Below are 16,831 nucleotides of genomic sequence, written 5' to 3' on the forward strand. Positions count from 1 at the left end.
GAAGCTTCTCTACTCGCTGACCTAAGACAGCACCTATGGCATAATCGGATGCATCACACATGATTTCAAAAGGACGACTCCAATCAGGACACCTTATGATGGGTGCTGAAGTCAGTTCAGACTTCAGTCTTTCGAAAGCAGTTACACAAGTTGGTGAAAAATTGAAAACAGTATCTTTGGCCAACAAATCACATAAGGGTTTTGATATTTTGCTAAAATTCTTGATAAAGCGGCGGTAAAAACCCGCATGCCCTAAAAATAATCGAATCTCCCTAATAGTCTTAGGAGGTGGCAATTTAGCAATTAATTCTACTTTGGCCTTATCCACCTCAATTTTCCTTTGTGACACAATGTGTCCTAAAACAATTCCTGATTCTACCATGAAATGACACTTCTCCCAGTTAAGAACTAAGTTTTTCTCTTTACAGCGTTCTACAACAAGTGTCAAGTGGTGCAGACATTCATCGAAATTGGATCCAAATACAGAAAAATCATCCATGAAAACTTCTAAAAATTTCTCCACCATGTCGGAGAAAATACTCATCATACACCGTTGGAATGTAGCTGGCGCATTGCATAGCCCAAAAGGCATGCGACAATAGGCAAAAGTGCCATAAGGACAAGTGAATGTGGTTTTCTCTTGATCCTCACGTGCGATAGGGACTTGGTTATATCCAGAATAACCATCGAGGAAACAGTAATGGGAGTGGCCAGCTAGCCGTTCTAGCATTTGATCGATGAAGGGTAGAGGAAAGTGGTCTTTCCTAGTCATGGCATTAAGCTTCCTATAGTCGATGCATACTCGCCATCCCATTTGGACTCGAGTAGGGACTAACTCATTGTGATCATTTTTCACCACAGTGATGCCAGACTTTTTAGGTACGACTTGAACTGGGCTTACCCACTGACTATCCAAAATAGGATATATAATCCCTGCATCTAAAAGCTTGATGACCTCGGCTCGAACTACGTTCTTCATGATTGGATTAAGTCGCCTTTGTGGTTCTCTAGAAATTTTTGCATCTTCTTCTAGATGGATTTTATGTTGGACCACAGAAGGACTAATCCCCTTAATATCAGCTATAGACCAACCGATAGCTTCCTGATTCTTCCGAAGGATATTTAACAGCTTCTCTTCCTGTTCTTTAGTTAGATTCGATGCAATTATAATAGGTAAGGTCTTGTTTTCTCCAAGAAATGCATACTTCAAGTTTTCGGGAAGGTCTTTAAGTTCTAGTTGTGGAGGTTTGACATTGGATGACACTAGCTGAGATTCCGAAATAGGCAATGATTCAAACTTGGTGGCCCATCTGCTAGTATCCATCACTGGAATGGAATCTAACAATGCATTAACCTCTTGACTTGACTCACAATCTTGACCAAAATTAGCCAAACATCTTTCTAATGGGTCAGAATAACTCGATTCTCCAAAAGAACTGCTAATTATATTCTCAATCATGTGAATTTCTTCCAAATCGTCCATCTCAGTTGACTGACTACTACTATGAAAAACATTGAGCTGGACAGTCATGTTCCCAAAGGCTAGAGTCATTATTCCATTTTGGCAACTAATCACAGCATTTGAAGTGGCCAAAAATGGTCTACCTAGGATCACCGGGATGTGACTTTCTGAATTTTTTACTGGTTCAGTTTCAAGGACTACAAAATCCACAGGGTAGTAGAATTCATTAACTTTTACAATCACATCCTCCACAATTCCTTTAGGATACTTCACAGTCCTATCTGCTAATGACAAGGTAATGTTTGTGGGTTTTAATTCCCCCAAACCTAGTTCGGTATAGACAGAATAGGCTAATAGGTTTACACTTGCTCCTAAGTCTAATAGGGCTCTCCGAATAATGGTGTCTCCTATTTTAATTTCAACAGTGGGGCAACCAGGGTCCTTGTATTTTGGGGCAATCTATTGTTGAATAAGAGATGAGGCTTGTGCCGCCATCACAGCTTGCCTAGGAATACTGGTTTTTCTTTTCACCGTGGTTAGGTCTTTTAAGAATTTTGTATAGGAGGGGATCTGTCTGATGGCATCTAGGAAGGGTAAATTTATTTGGACATTTTTAAAGACTTCCATGATTTCATCATACTGAGATTTTTTCTTTGAGTCTTGTAGTCTACTAGGAAAGGGAGCCTTAGGTGTGTAAGTCTCTATTAGTTTCTCCTCTATTCCTTGTGTTCCCTGTTCTTGTGCCTTTTTCTGGGTGGAGTTTAGTTCATTTTTTTCTTCTTTTTCTTACATAGGAAGTTGGACTTTGTTATCCACTTGCTTGCCAGACCGTAAAGTGGTAATTGCCTGGACTTCATGGGTAGGGTTTCCATTAGAATCAATCTGAAACTGGCCTCTCGGCCCTTGATTCTGTTGCCTACTAGGGTTAGGCACTGGGTGACTAGGTAGTTCACCTTTCTTTCTATCCCCTAGAGAGTTTGCTATTTGACTTAGACTAACCTCAAGTTTTGCAATCGCTTGCGCATGGAATTGGTTAGTCTGGGTTTGAGCCATGTTGGTCTGTTGTTGCTGTTGGATGAAGTCTTGTTGCTGCTTCATCATGTTAGCCATCATGGCTTCCAATGATGTAGTTTGCTGAGGATAGGGGCACTATAAGTAGGAATAGGTGGAGCCAATGATTGGTTTATTTGTGATGGACCTATCCTGGAAAAATTTTTCTGAAAACCTGGTGGACCACCTTGATGCTGAATAGGTTCATTTTGCTTGTATGAGAAATTTGGGTGGAACCTATTATCAGGGTGGTAGACTGGGCTGAATGAATTGGGAGTGGGCTTCTTGAAGGCACTATATGAGTTAAGAGCATTTGCTTGTTCAGCCTTAATGTTGGGTAAACTAGGATAACACTCCACTAGATGCTCAGAACTATTATACAAGATACATAAACTATGTGACTCGTGATCCACTTTCATGATGGGATTTAACTCTTTATATGAACTCGAACTAGTGGAAACAGTGAAAGCATCAAACTTTTTGCTTAAGTTGTTCATTCCAGTCACCAGATTGGACATGACATTTTTGAATTCTGGGTCTGCTTTTATTTCATAATTACCTGGTTTTCTAGACCCAAACTCATCTCTATTTACTTCCTCACCATAGCTACTCCAATTTTGGGCGTTCTCGGCTAAGTCAACAAGAAATTCATAGGCTTGATCCGAGGTTTGGTCCATGAACCTACCTTTGTGCATGGACTCGATCATGTTTCTATGTGCCGGAGGTAGTCCTTTATAGAAGAAATGTACTAGATCAGCCTTGTCAAGCCTATGGTGTGGGCACTTGACCAAAAGATCATGGAATCTTTCCCAAAGTTGGGAAAATTCCTCCTCAGAATTTCCTCTAAAAGTTCTGATGGCATCCTTAATTTTTTCAGTTTTTACCATGGGATAGAACTTAGCCATGAACTTCCTAGATAGTTGTTCCCATGATGTGATGGAATTTGAAGCAAGGGAATATAGCCATGCAGCAGCACGATCCTCTAAAGTCATGGAAAACAACCTTAATTTAATACCCTCTTCATCTAAGTTTTGATTTCTAAACGTTTGACAGATTGTCAAAAATTTGTTTAGACGAATATAGGGTTGTTCACTCTCGAACCCATGAAACTTGGGTAACATGTTTATTGTTGCAACCCGAATTTCAAATTGGGCTGCATTATTTATTGGCAATACTATACATGTAGGTGGACTAGCGGATGCAGGAGCGAATAATTCATTCAGGGTTCTAATATGTTCACCCATTGTAGAGATCGACGATTGGTTTACAGTTCGCAGGTTATGATGAAAAGTTCTGTCAATCTCAGGATCAAATGGGGTTAACTTATCCCTTAATGACCTTCTACCATGCATACATTTTCCACAACTTAATTAGACTCAATTTTTTAAACGAAATCCTAAAAAATAAGAAGAAAGGCTAGACCAAGATGACCACAATCAACACCACACAATAATTTGACCCTATTAGTCTTAGAGCTAAGTGAGGTTTAGTAGCTTCTTAAATCTAGTTGCACAGAGACTTATCAGGTTAGAAAAAGTTTCTGAAATTCTCTCTAGATTAGACAGCTCCTAATCTCCCTTTCAGATTAAGCTTGAGCTTACCAGTTAAGTGATCCAGTAAACAGTGACCAGAAAAGTCCCGGGGTGTGCGGTGGTGCCAGAAGGGATACACCGATACCACAATATTCGTAACAGTTCTCACTGTTGTAAAACTTTCCTAGACATCGCCAATTATTAAATCCTTACTGGAGTGGCTTTCAGCCGCTTCTTTCCAAGAGCCTAATTGAGCTCGAAAACCCTAAGGCCAACGTCTAATTTGATTTTAATTTAATTTGGCTTAGGATAAGTATGCAAGGTGGTGATTTTTGGGCTAAGGACAGGTAATGACTTTCCGACCTTATCTTTTTAATGGGTTTTGCCCTTAATTACTTTATGCAAATGCTTAATACTAAATGCAGCAAATAATCAATATTTTTTAAAGTTTATGCAATGTCATTAGGTTGTATTGATTAAATGAGCAAGCAATTTTTTTTTAACTTTTACTTAATTTTTTTAATTTTATGTTGTTTTTTTTTTAATTTTTAATATAGGAATAACTTGAATGTAAACTAAAACTAATCCTTATGCGTCAGTCAATCTCCGAATGCCCGTTGAATAAGCTCTGGAGATTACTCCGTGAGGAGCCCCAATAGAGGTATGATCACCTCGGGGGATTGCACCCTATCAATTACTAGCAAAAAATAATATATATATTTTTTTTAAAAAAAATTTAATTAATTTTTTTAACCCTTTTTTTAATTTAAATTTCAAATTTCGAATCACAGAATTCAAATTTTGAATTTAAATTTTTAAAAAATTTTTGAATTTTGGAAATTTTTTCAATTTTTTTTCAATTATCTTTTTTTTTGAATTTTAATTTTTTTATTTTTTTAAAAAAAACTTTAAATTTCGAATTTCAAATTTCAGAATTTAATAACTACGAAATTATTAACTAGAAATTATCAAAATAAGGAAAATTAATAAAAATAAAAATAAAAACTTACTACCGGAGTACGTTCACTCCGGGCATCCAAAATTTGATTTGATCTTCGTGATCATTCTTGCTTCTCGATTTGCTTTCCCGGCAACGACGCCAAAATTCTGTTCGTCCGATTCCTGTCTAACTAAAAATATGCTAGACAGATCGTTGTTAGAACCGACGAACAAAAGTTAAATTTAAATTTTACTCTTACCTTTTCTACTCGAAGAATAGCGGTCGTAAGAGGTCGATCCACAGGGAGGCGATTGGAGTTGCTTAAAAATTAAAATGTTCACTCGGATTAAAAACCGATTTTTGAATGCTAGAAGAAAAACATTATTTTGAGAATGTTGATGGATTCTCTAGTCTTCCGGAGAATTTTTTTATTTAAAAATAATAAAAAGACAAGTACTTAGAAATCAAAGAGCATTTATAAATTCATGAAATGTTTAACTATTCAAAAGAAAATTTTGGCATAAATTAAAATGGATGAAAACAAGTGCTAAGAAGATCAAAAGCCTAGAACATAAATTGCATAAAAGAAAATTTAATGTATTGCATCAAAGAAGAATTAAAAGATTGCATTAAAAAAAACGGAAATTAAATTTAACCTAGAACAAGGATTTCATAAAAGAAAATTGATGGATTTCATAAAAAGAAAACTGATTACAAATAAAAATGGCAAATAGAGACCTAATACTCCTTCTATTTTGTAAATAAAATAAAGAAAATAAAACAAAAACAAATCTCTTCTCTCTCTCTCTCCCATGGTGGACTTTCACATAAAACACTCTTTTTTTTTTCTTTCTTCCTTCTTCCCAAGAACAGAGTATGCTCTGTTTCTTGGCTCAACACCCAGCCAACTCTTCCTCTTCCTTGGACCCGCCGGCCACCACCCCCCTGTTACTTGGCCTCCACCCCCAACCGAGCACACCCCCATTACTTCTCCTCCCCTCTTCTATAGGCCCTTGGAGATGCGGTGGAGGCTGGATCGGTCGGGCAGATCGCGGAAGGGAGGCGTGAACTTGCTTCTTTGGGCCACGGATGCGGGATCGCCGGAAGGGGCGGGCTTCCTTCTTCGAGCGCTGCTGGGAGCTGAAGAGGAAGGTGGGGACGCGGGCATCCTTCTTTGGTTGCTGGGAAGGAGGAGGACATGGATGATGATCTGGGAAGGATGCGGAATTACGGAAGAGCTGGGATCTTCCATGATCGATGGGAGGAACGCACGGACCGGCTGTGAGTCGGGCGTTGCTGGGATCACGGGCGAGCTGGCACGGACGCTTGGATGCGAAGGAATCCGGGCGGGGATGATGGCGGGATCCGAGGTTTGGACGCGATCTGTGAGGTGGCTCCTTGATGGCTGCTGATTTGGGAGGCTCGGGTTTCCTTCACGGACGCGGGATCGCTGCTCTTCCCTTCTTTGGGTGCCGGATTGGAAGCGGGATCAACGGGGAGAAGCCGATATGGAGCTTGGCTGCGTTCGTGTTGATGGTGTGGCGGATTTGGAAAGAGCTGGGGATGCGGTGGATGCTTGAAGATGGCTTGAGATGCGGACGGACCGACGTGGAAAGGAGGCAAATCGTCTGGGATTGCACGCGGAAAAGAAAGGATGCTGGCTGCGTTCGATCGGGGCACTTGGATCTCGCTATGGGTCATGTGCCAGTTTCTGCAATGGAATTGAATTTTGGAAGAAGGTCTGGGCCTTTCTTTGCCCTCCTGAGAAGGAGCTGGGAGACACTAAGTTCCGTCCAATTAGTCATATAGATAATAATAAAAAAAATAGTATGATATGAAATTTGGCTTGTAGACGGATGGACTTAGTTCGTCACGAGTCATCTATTCTGACTGGAGGTCAATTGCAAGTTTTTTTCAAGTCATGAGTCACCTAGCACCTCATAGTTATGATATGGCCAAATTAGATTTTTCCCAAAATTCTTTCCCAAAAGCACAGAAAAATTGGACCCGATTCGGACCCGAAACCGACTCGGACCCGACCCGATCTTCAACCGGGTCGGATCTGGAAAGGGATCCTTCTTTAGTCAAATTTGTACTCAATGTGCATTTTATCTCTAATTTATAAAAATCTGTGCCAAACCCAAATATAATATTAATCCAGTGAATTTATCATTATCGGTTAGCAATAATACTAATTTAGGTGACATGTAGGTCGCACTTTTGTGCTCTCATCAGCTATCATGTATAGTATTTCCGATGTGGAGCCTCAAGCAATCACCAAGGCTCCCTTAGTGATCTTCAAGCATCATCATTGAAGGTAGTCACAAACCCCAAATCCGACAACTAACTTACCCAAATCAAATTTCGAGCCAGTTTGGGTACATGTCGCACATCTCTTAGAGTTAAAGTCATCCCACTTGATGTCTTTATCTGAGCATCTCCCTTTCCTACAATGTTGCAACTATCGCCATCACCAAGATATACCTTGCTGTGATCATCTGCAACATAGTTTGAGATGATTGCCTTGTTCCCAGTAGCATGGAGCGAGGCACCTGAGTCGACTATCCACGACAGCGGATGAACAACATAAGAAAGTATCAGGGCATCGTCTTCACTTGCAGTTTCGGCTAGATTAGCACTTGCCTTAGTGTCAGAACCACCGTTGTTTTTCGGCATTTTACAGTCTTTCCTCAAGTGACCATTCTGCCCACAATTTCAGCACTTTCCAAGAGGTCTAGACTTGTTTCTAGACTTGGATCGTCCATCCCTATTTCTTTGTCCCTTCTTTGAAGTCCTTTCACATTCTTCAAAAGTCAGCGCGTTCTCAGATAAACTCGCTGATGGATCTAGGGTTTTCCTTCGAGCCTCTTTACTCAGAATAAGAGCCACCACTTCATCAAACATCGCTGTAGTCTTCCCCGAAAATTACTAACTGCTGTGATGAAGCTTTTCCAACTTTCAAGCATCTAACCTAGAAGAGCCCACGCCTTCACCTCATCAGTGAACGTGATCTTCACAGATTCCAATTGGGCACATAGGGTGTTGATTTCACTCAGATGTGAATGAACACTCCCACTATCTCTCATCTTCAAAGTAAACAATCGTCGAATCAAGAATACCTTATTTGCTCCTGTTGGCTCATCATACATTGAGGTCAGTGTGTCCATCAAATCTTTTACAGTCTTCACTTTGGATATATTGGCGAGGATCTCCGATTCCAAGGATAAATGGATAGCGACGAGTGCCTTCTTATCAAGACGCTCCCACTTCTCCGTCGGCATGTCTGTCAGCTTCGCTTCTTCTCCGTCCAGTGGCAGATCCAGATCCTTTGAGAGCAAGTAATCCCCCATCTGCACCTTCCACATACCAAAGTTTTGTCCGTTGAATTTCTCTATCCTCAAACTTCCTTCGTCATCCATTGGAACATAGGAAACATTGCTCTAATACCAGTTGTTGGGGATGAAAAGCACTCACCTTTAGATCATACTATTCCCTTTTCTGGATCTAAACTGCAGAAAGATGAATCAAGAAAAAGAAGACAACAATTTTACATGGTTCACCCCAATAGGGTTACGTCCACGAAGATCACACTCACAGATTTCAGTATATTCAGCAAGGGTTACAATGATCTGTCTTCTCTATTGGAGATTGCACAAGTAGGGCTTACAAGAGAGATCAAACACTTTTAGGGTTTACAAGAGAGATAAGAAAACCACATATAGGGTTCACAAAAGACTCTTATTTATATGTTTCCAATGTATAAGGAAACTTTCCTACGAAACCCTAAGTCAAAAGTCCATCTTGCCATCCATTTCAATCAATTCCGTGATCAGGAGTCGACTCGTCACTGTCAGGGGTCGACTCCTGATAAGTTCGAGTCGACTTGGAAATCCTCGGGTCGACTCAAAAGATCGGCATCGAGAACTGGCATGCTTTGTCTTTCTGAGAGAGTCGACTATTTCAGTCTTAGAGTCGACTTGAGCAGACCTCAAGTCGACTCCCGCAGGGCTTGAGTCGACTCCTACAGGCAACCCGAAAAACACCTCTCTATCTTTCTCTGTGGCACTGAGAGAGTTGGCTCCCTCAGTCTAGGGGTCGACTCCAGAAAATATGGAGTCGACTCAACCAAGCGTGATGTCGACTCCTGCAGCCTTAGAACTTTGCAACTCTCTGTTTTTCACTGTGGCATGTAGTGAGTCGATCTTCTCATCCTTGGGGTCGACTCAAGCTTCACATGAGTCAACTCCTAGATGCTAGGGGTCGACTCCATTCATCTGGCAAAGACTTTTCAAGCAAACTTGAGCCAAAATTCAACTGCAGTCGTTTCGAGTTGCGAGGCACTTTTTCTCAACAGCCTCCTACAGCTACACCTTTGCAATCCAACAGGCACGTTCTATGGACCGCCACCTTACCCCCAAGTTTCAAATCCCCCCGGCCACCATCTCCATCTTCACAGTCATGGCCATGCTCCTCAGCTTAGCATTCTATGACTGAGTCTTCGTCCCGGTGGCTCATCAGGTCACCGGAAAGCCTTCCAGCATCACATACCTTCGGCGCATGGGCATTGGCTTGGCCATCTCCAATTTAGCCAATGTTGCTGCAGCTCTTGTCGAAACCAAGTGGAAGGCAGTCGCGGTGCAGCACCGGCTGCTCGATACGCCGGGGCGCGACCATTCCAATCAGTGTCTTCTGGTTGGTGCCTCAGTATGCGATCCATGGGCTGGCTGACGCCTTCTCGTCAGTGGCACACATGGAGTTTCTCTATGATCAGTCCCCGGAGAGCATGAGAAGCACGGCAGCCACTCTGTTCTGGCTTGCGGGATCCATCGGGAACTACTTGGGGACTTTGCTGGTGACTCTGGTTCATGACTATACTAAGGAAAAGGGGGACAGGCTCCAGGACAACATCAGTAGGGGGAAGTTGGATTACTACTACTGGCTTGTGACTGGAATGCAGGTGATCAACCTTGGGTACTATATCATCTGTGCAAGGTTTTATACCTTTAAGCCATTGGAAGTAGCCCAGCCTGAGAACCCTTCGAAAGTTGTGGACGAGGAAGTTGGTGCCAAAGAAGTGGAGTTCAGCAAAATGGGAACTTGAGAGATTGGAATAATGAAGGAAGTTTACCATTGGTGTAGATATTGTTATCCACTGTAGCTAAGTTTTGCCAACAATAATAGTTAGTAATATTGTTGGAGGATTTAGTACCGTATATTAAGCATATTACATGCATATAGCCTTAGTGGTATGTTGATCACCTCGTGATCATCGTAACCACCACGTATGTAATAATTCTCTCTTAATATATTAACATATAGAGAAGGAGAGCTATTAACAATCCAATGGAAGCTCTGATCTCTCTAAAACTTCATTGATGCTCCTGCATGACGTCGTCACGCATCGTTCCCATCACAAGCACCCATTTTCTCTTCGTTCCTCTTGCATCCACCTCCTACCAGTCCTATCAAACCATTGATAAAGAGTATGTTCTCACAAAGCATGTCAGCTTACGAAATTTTCTCAACAGGTTCTCTCCACAAGTTGGATGTGTATTGTAACACCCGGCCCTTTGTGAATCGGGCTTGGTCCACTTGACCAGCCTGGTATTTAATTTAGGTTGCGGCCTAAGCTTGGCTTGAAGTGGGGCCCATATGATCGAAGTGAAAACCTCCACCTCGGCAAAAGGAGGAGGCGGACTCCCACTCCCCAATCTCCAACAGGGTCTAGGAAAGCTAGCCTCTGCCGCTTATTATATAAAACCCCTGCCACCCCATGTAATGTTGCACTGATCTCTCTCTCTCTCTCTCTCTCTCTCTCTCTCTCTCTCTCCTTCCTTTTTTTTCTTTTTTTTCAAACTTTCACCAGCATATCCGATTTTTGTGTGTCGATCTACCAGTGCATCACCTCCCCTGAAAGGATATCGATGTATGAGCGCATAATCATCATTGATAAAGGTATTGATGTACTGGTGTATAACTATCACTAGTAAGATATCGATGTACCAGTATATAACCCTTACTAATAAGATATCAATACATTGTCATGCTGCGGGTCTAAATTTAATTCCAAACAAAGCTTTTTTTATTCAAAAATATGTTCTATATTCCAAGTTGAAAGCCACACCAAAATCAACACAATCGGTCAAGAATTATATAATATTTTATAAAAAGTATATTTGATAATAAAATATTAGGCATCAAGTTTATAAATTATAAATAATTTGATTTAAATATTTTTAATTTATCGATAAATTTGGAAATGTGAAGCATTACTTATTTTGTAAATAGAATCAAACAACAAATCCAATGATGCCTAAGATCTCTTTTAGAGCATATATTTTTATCAAAAATTCAGCCATGACTAATCCCAAAATTTCCACATGAGATTGAACCTAATAATTTGAGAATATTATCATGGAAATTAAGGCAATGGATTTAGCTAGAAAGAGGTATACAATGGTGTGGGTCAGTTCAATCTGGTAATCTAATCGGTATAATTATAAAGCAGGATTCAAACCAAAGTATACTGTATAACGAGTAGAGGTTTATGACTCTTTTATTGGATTGACCCAACTTGTAGGGGAAGGATCCTCCTGGGTCTATCCAAAAAGAAAAAAAAGAAAAAAAAGTAGAGAGAAAAAAGAAAAGAGAGAGAGAGAGAGAGAGAAAAAATTATATTTTTACACACACACACACGAAGAAAATAAGGATTTTTTTTTTTCTTCTTCCTCCTTTTGTTGGAAAAAAAGAGGAAGGGGCCAGGCCTTCTTTAAGAGGCAGAACAAGGTAAGGGAGACGGTGTGCAGGTCAAGCATCGCGGTGGAACTGCTGCGGGTGATGCTGAAAATGGGTAGAATCATGGAAAATAGGTAGAAAATAGAAGATGATCTGAAACCACGATAATCTGGCAATTCCTTATTACTCATGAAGCCAACGAGAGAGAGAATAAAATATGGAACCCTGTTCGCCTCGCATGCAAAGGGCGCGCTCTACCATTTGATCTACACTCCCCTTAGACAAAACCTCTCTCAACTATTTCTCTTTTTTCAATTCAAGAATTTAGCCCATCCCCGCCCCAACCCTTCGCGGCTGCCGTGGTGCGCGATCCCTCGAACCAGGATTACCTCATCGGCCGTGAAACCGGATGGATTTCCAAGTCGTCGTGCTCCCCGGCGGCGCTTCCAAAAAGCTCGCCGCTTTCGTCTCTAAGGTCCCTCTCCTTCGAATCTCCCCTCCCCCCCCCCCCCCCCCCATTAACCTTGTCCTTCTCTAATGGCAGGAGGTCCCCAAGGTGTTGTTGCTCCCCGTCGCCAACCGCCCCGTCCTCAAGTACGTCCTTGAGCTCCTCGAAGCCAGCAACCTCAAAGACCTCATCGTCGTGCGTCCCTCTCCTCCTCTCCTTTCCATTTTTTCTTGTTCTTTGTTCGCTTTTCACTCCCTAGGAGATCGATTGTATTCTGGAACTGGTGCTTGCATTAAACATGCTGCTTTGTGTACCCTGGAATATCTCTGGATTATGCCTATAAAGAAAATCAGAAGCACAACTATTTCAATTTGATCATCTTTTTATGTGAAAACAATGTTGTGGTAATGAGCAAAGTCTTCTATCACATTTGGCCTCCTAGGAGCAATGCATGGACTGAACAAAGAGAGACCAATTCTTGATCGATGGAAGTGAGTGAATGTGATGCAGAACCGGAATGAACCCAACATTGTTTTAAAATTCTGGTTTGGTTGAGTCTAATTGAGTCCTTGTTAGGTTGATTTCCAATTTAAGCTTGCTTAGGGTCTGAGTTAAGTTGAATTAAGAGTCTGTTTGATTAGAGATTTAGGGTTATTGGTGAAGTATAAAAGATGTAAAGGAGCGGAGGCCGCCTCCTTCTTCTTCATTGTTTTCCCGTGAATTAAAAAAAAAAAAAAAACACCCAAAGCTTTGTTTTGGAAACCAACTTCTCCCTGTTTCCCCTTTGTTTTGGTGGTTGAATCAGCCGCAGGACAACAGGGTTTCTTCTCTCCCACGCTCACCGCACCATTTGGTATCAGAGCGAGGTCAACTAGCTTCGATGGCGAATGACAGTGCCGCGAGCGTCCACCCCGGCGACGGCGATCACGGGGTGCCAGCCCTTTGGGCAACGATCCACGGGTTGGAAGGGGCGTGCGGGATATCCAGCAAACTCTCCAAGCCATGCGGATTGAAAATACCATGGATCTCAACCAGGAGCGCGTGCGGGCTCACGAGGATCTCCCTCACGGTCCACCGGCACCGGCGCGAGATCCCCCTCACCGGCGTTGCCAGCGAGTTCCTCCGGAGTCTTCCGACGAAGAGGAAGATGAAGCGGTCTTTGGAGCATTCGGTGGACCGCGACTGCACCCAGGTGGATACGGCTTCAACGGAGGCGAACGGGACCGAATGGCATTCAACCATCGCTATCCGGATGAAGGAGATGAGGGGCTTGGAGGGCTATAGGTTCAATGGAGTCGACCGCAGACTTCCTTTTGGAGGGGTGGCTATTGACGGCTGGCCCCCTGATGAAGATGCAGTCGTCGACGAAGTCCCCGAGCCACATCCATGGATGAACAGGGCCCATCACTACAAAAAAAACCATCTTTCCCGACTTTTGTCTGCCGACGCTAAGTAGAAGCGTCGGTAATTTTTTTGGAAGTCTTGCTTCCGCCGACGCTTATAAGCGTCGTCGCACCCCGTGGCTTGGGTCGACGCTTTTAAGCGTCGGCGGAAGCAAAAATCCTTTTTTTTTATTTTTTTCCCTCCCAACGACGCTTTCTAAAGCGTCGTCGGAGGCCATTATCCCCCCCTCCCCTCCTCCCTGCAAATTCCTCCCGATCCCTAACCCATCCAGCCGCCCCCCTCCCCTTCTCTCTCCGCCGCTCGCCCCCTCCCCCCTCCTCTCTACAAATCCCCTCCCCTCTCCCGATCCCTCAAACCCCCTCCCGATTCTTGATTAGGTTCTTTCCAAGAAGCGAGAGAGAGAGAGAGAGCGGCCACCCACGCCCCTGATCCCTCTTCTCCGGCGTCGATGGAGTTCGATGGAGCTCATAAGACACAGAGCTCGGCTTCCTTCTTTGTCGACATCTATGTCCTCCCCATGTTCCATCTGATGCCTTTTCTCTGGAAATTCTTCTTCACGATTCTTGATTTGTCCGGTTTCCCATGATATAATTTTCGGTGGCTTCTGGCAAGCGAATGGAAGTGTATAGAAATGCCAAGCGACAAAGACGCTCGACCTTCGGCTAAAGCGAATTCTCTTCTCTTCTGGCAAGCAAATGGAAGTGTATAGAAATGCCCGGATGGGAAGAAGGTTCTGCTGCTTTGGTGCAGCACAATCAAGGAAAAGGAAGAATGGTGGTCATCGCACAACATCGGATTCAGGTACGATTCCAGATCATCCACTACCCATCGCCTCTCTCTCTCTCTCTGTCTCTCTCTCTGTAGGAAGTCGAAGTCGAAGTCGAAGTGGGAGAAGAAGCAGCAGCAGCAGCAGCAACAGGGCTCCGCTGCTGCCTCCGACCAGCCCCCGGCCAACCCGCCGCCCAAAGAGGGCGAATGACCGTGCGATTCCCCGCCGAGGAGCAGGCGAAGGCCGCGGCGGATCGGGCGCAGCAGAGGAGGCGACGGCGGCGGTTTTCTTGGGTATTTTTATATTTTTTTTCTGTAAAAAAACTTATGACGACGCTTTAAAGCGTCGCTAATTGAACTGGTTGAGGAATTTTAGCGACGCTTAAAAGCGTCGCTAAAAATAACTTTAGCGACGCTTTTCAAACGCGTCAGCAATTTTTTTCCACTCCGACATAGCCGACGCTTTGGTGACGCTTTGAAAAGCGTCGGGAAGAAAATTACCGACGCTTATAAGCGTCGGTAAAAGCCTCAAAAAGCGTCGCCAAAGCTCCTTTTTCTTGTAGTGCATGCAAGGGGAAGGAATGCAGAACCTGTGAGAAACAGGCTCCCTTGGGGCGTTCGTGATAGGGGCTCCCCTGATTTCAGATTAAAAGTGGATCTCCCTGCATTTAACGGTAATCTTCATATTGAAGGATTTTTGGATTGGTTGGCTGAGGTAGAAAAATTTATTCGATTATATGGAGATCCCAGATCAGAAGAAGGTGAAGTTGGTCGTATATAAATTGAAGGGAGGAGCATCTGCATGGTGGGATCAACTGCAACATAACCGTCTACGACAAGAAAAGATGCAGATCACCACCTGGCGCAAGATGAAGCAACATCTGCGTGGCCATTTTCTTCCGCCTGACTATGAGCAGGCGCTCTACCATCAGTACCAGAACTGCCGACAGGACCCTCGGACGGTGACCGAATACACTGACGAATTCAACCGCCTCAATGCCCGCAACAACTTGTCAGAAACAGAAAATCAGCAAGTGGCGAGGTACATTGGTGGGTTGAAGCCGGCCATCCGAGATCAGGTGGATTTATATCCGGTATGGAGCCTATCGGAAGCTGCAAGTTTGGCCTTAAAACTTGAGGCGCAAGCGACACGAAAGGCACACCAATTTCAGCCCATGAATAGAGCATTGTCCTCGCGCTCCACACTAGCAAAGCAGAAGACTGTTGAAGGGGAGGCCACTTCGAGTCAACCACCACCAACATCCACGTCGAGAGGAGCCGAAAATTTCAGCAAGCAGCAGGCAGCCCCAAAAGGTAGTGGCAACCCCTACGAGAGACCAATGCCTATAAAATGTTACAGATGTCAAGAGGTTGGGCATCGGTCTAACGAGTATCCGAGGCAACGGCCAATCAATGTAGTCGAAGCTGAGGATGAAGAAGAAATGCCGCATGAGGAGGAGGATCATGAAGAGGGGCAGACCGACGATGAAGACGTCGAGGTGACGGCACCGGATCAAGGAGTTCCGGCCTCCTTCGTAGTTCAGCGAATTTTATTTGCCCCGAGGAATGAAGAGGAATCGCAACGCCACAGCATCTTCAAAACTTGCTGCACTATCCACAAAACTGTGTGCAATGTGATTATTGACAGCGGCAGCAGTGAAAATATTGTTTCTTCCACGTTGGTTCGTGCGATGGGATTGAAGACAAAAAGACACCCGTCTCCTTATAAAATTGGATGGATTAAGAAAGATGCTGAAACAAGAGTAGAAAATGTATGTAGGGTGCCATTGTCCATCGGAAGGTACTACAAGGATGAAGTAGTGTGCGATGTGGTGGATATGGATGTATGTCATGTTCTACTCGGGCGTCCATGTCAGCATGACACAGATGTTACATTCAGGGGCCGAGACAACACATACTTATTCCGATGGCAAAGTAGAAAAATTATGTTGGTGCCTATGAAAGAGAAGCCTACCCCCAAAACTTCTCAAGTGGAGGAGAAGTCTTTCCTTGCTATTTCTGGTGCGCAGTTCATGGCAGAACTCAAGAGGGCTGAAGAGGTTATGGTGTTGGTTGTTAAGGGGTCGGAGATGCCTATCATGCAGCAAGTGCCCGAGGAGTTCAAAGAATTGCTGACAGAGTTCAAAGACATCACCCCCGTAGAATTACCGAATGGACTGCCTCACATGCGAGATATTCAGCACCATATTGATTTGGTGCCTGGTACAAGTCTCCCCAATCTGCCTTATTACCGCATGAGTCTTAAGGAGAGCAAAATTCTGCAGCAACAAGTTGAAGATTTGATCAAGAAGGGGCTGATCCGGGAGAGCATGAGTCCATGCGTGGTGCCTGCACTTTTGACGCCGAAGAAGGATGGGAGTTGGCGCATGTGTGTGGACAGCCGTGCGATCAACAGGATAACAGTAAAGTACCGGTTTTCCATACCCCGTTTGAATGATATGCTCGACATGTTAGAAGGAGCCAAGGTCTTC

General features: G+C 43.5%; 1 pseudogene; it reads left to right on the forward strand.

Annotated features, from left to right (window-relative positions):
- Positions 1-8,535: 8,535 nt before the first annotated feature.
- On the forward strand, positions 8,536-10,160 carry LOC120106757 (annotated as a pseudogene).
- The last annotated feature ends 6,671 nt before the right edge of the window (positions 10,161-16,831 follow it).

This window comes from Phoenix dactylifera, unplaced genomic scaffold (genome assembly GCF_009389715.1).
Source record: "Phoenix dactylifera cultivar Barhee BC4 unplaced genomic scaffold, palm_55x_up_171113_PBpolish2nd_filt_p 000621F, whole genome shotgun sequence".
In the NCBI taxonomy this organism is placed as follows: domain Eukaryota; kingdom Viridiplantae; phylum Streptophyta; class Magnoliopsida; order Arecales; family Arecaceae; genus Phoenix; species Phoenix dactylifera.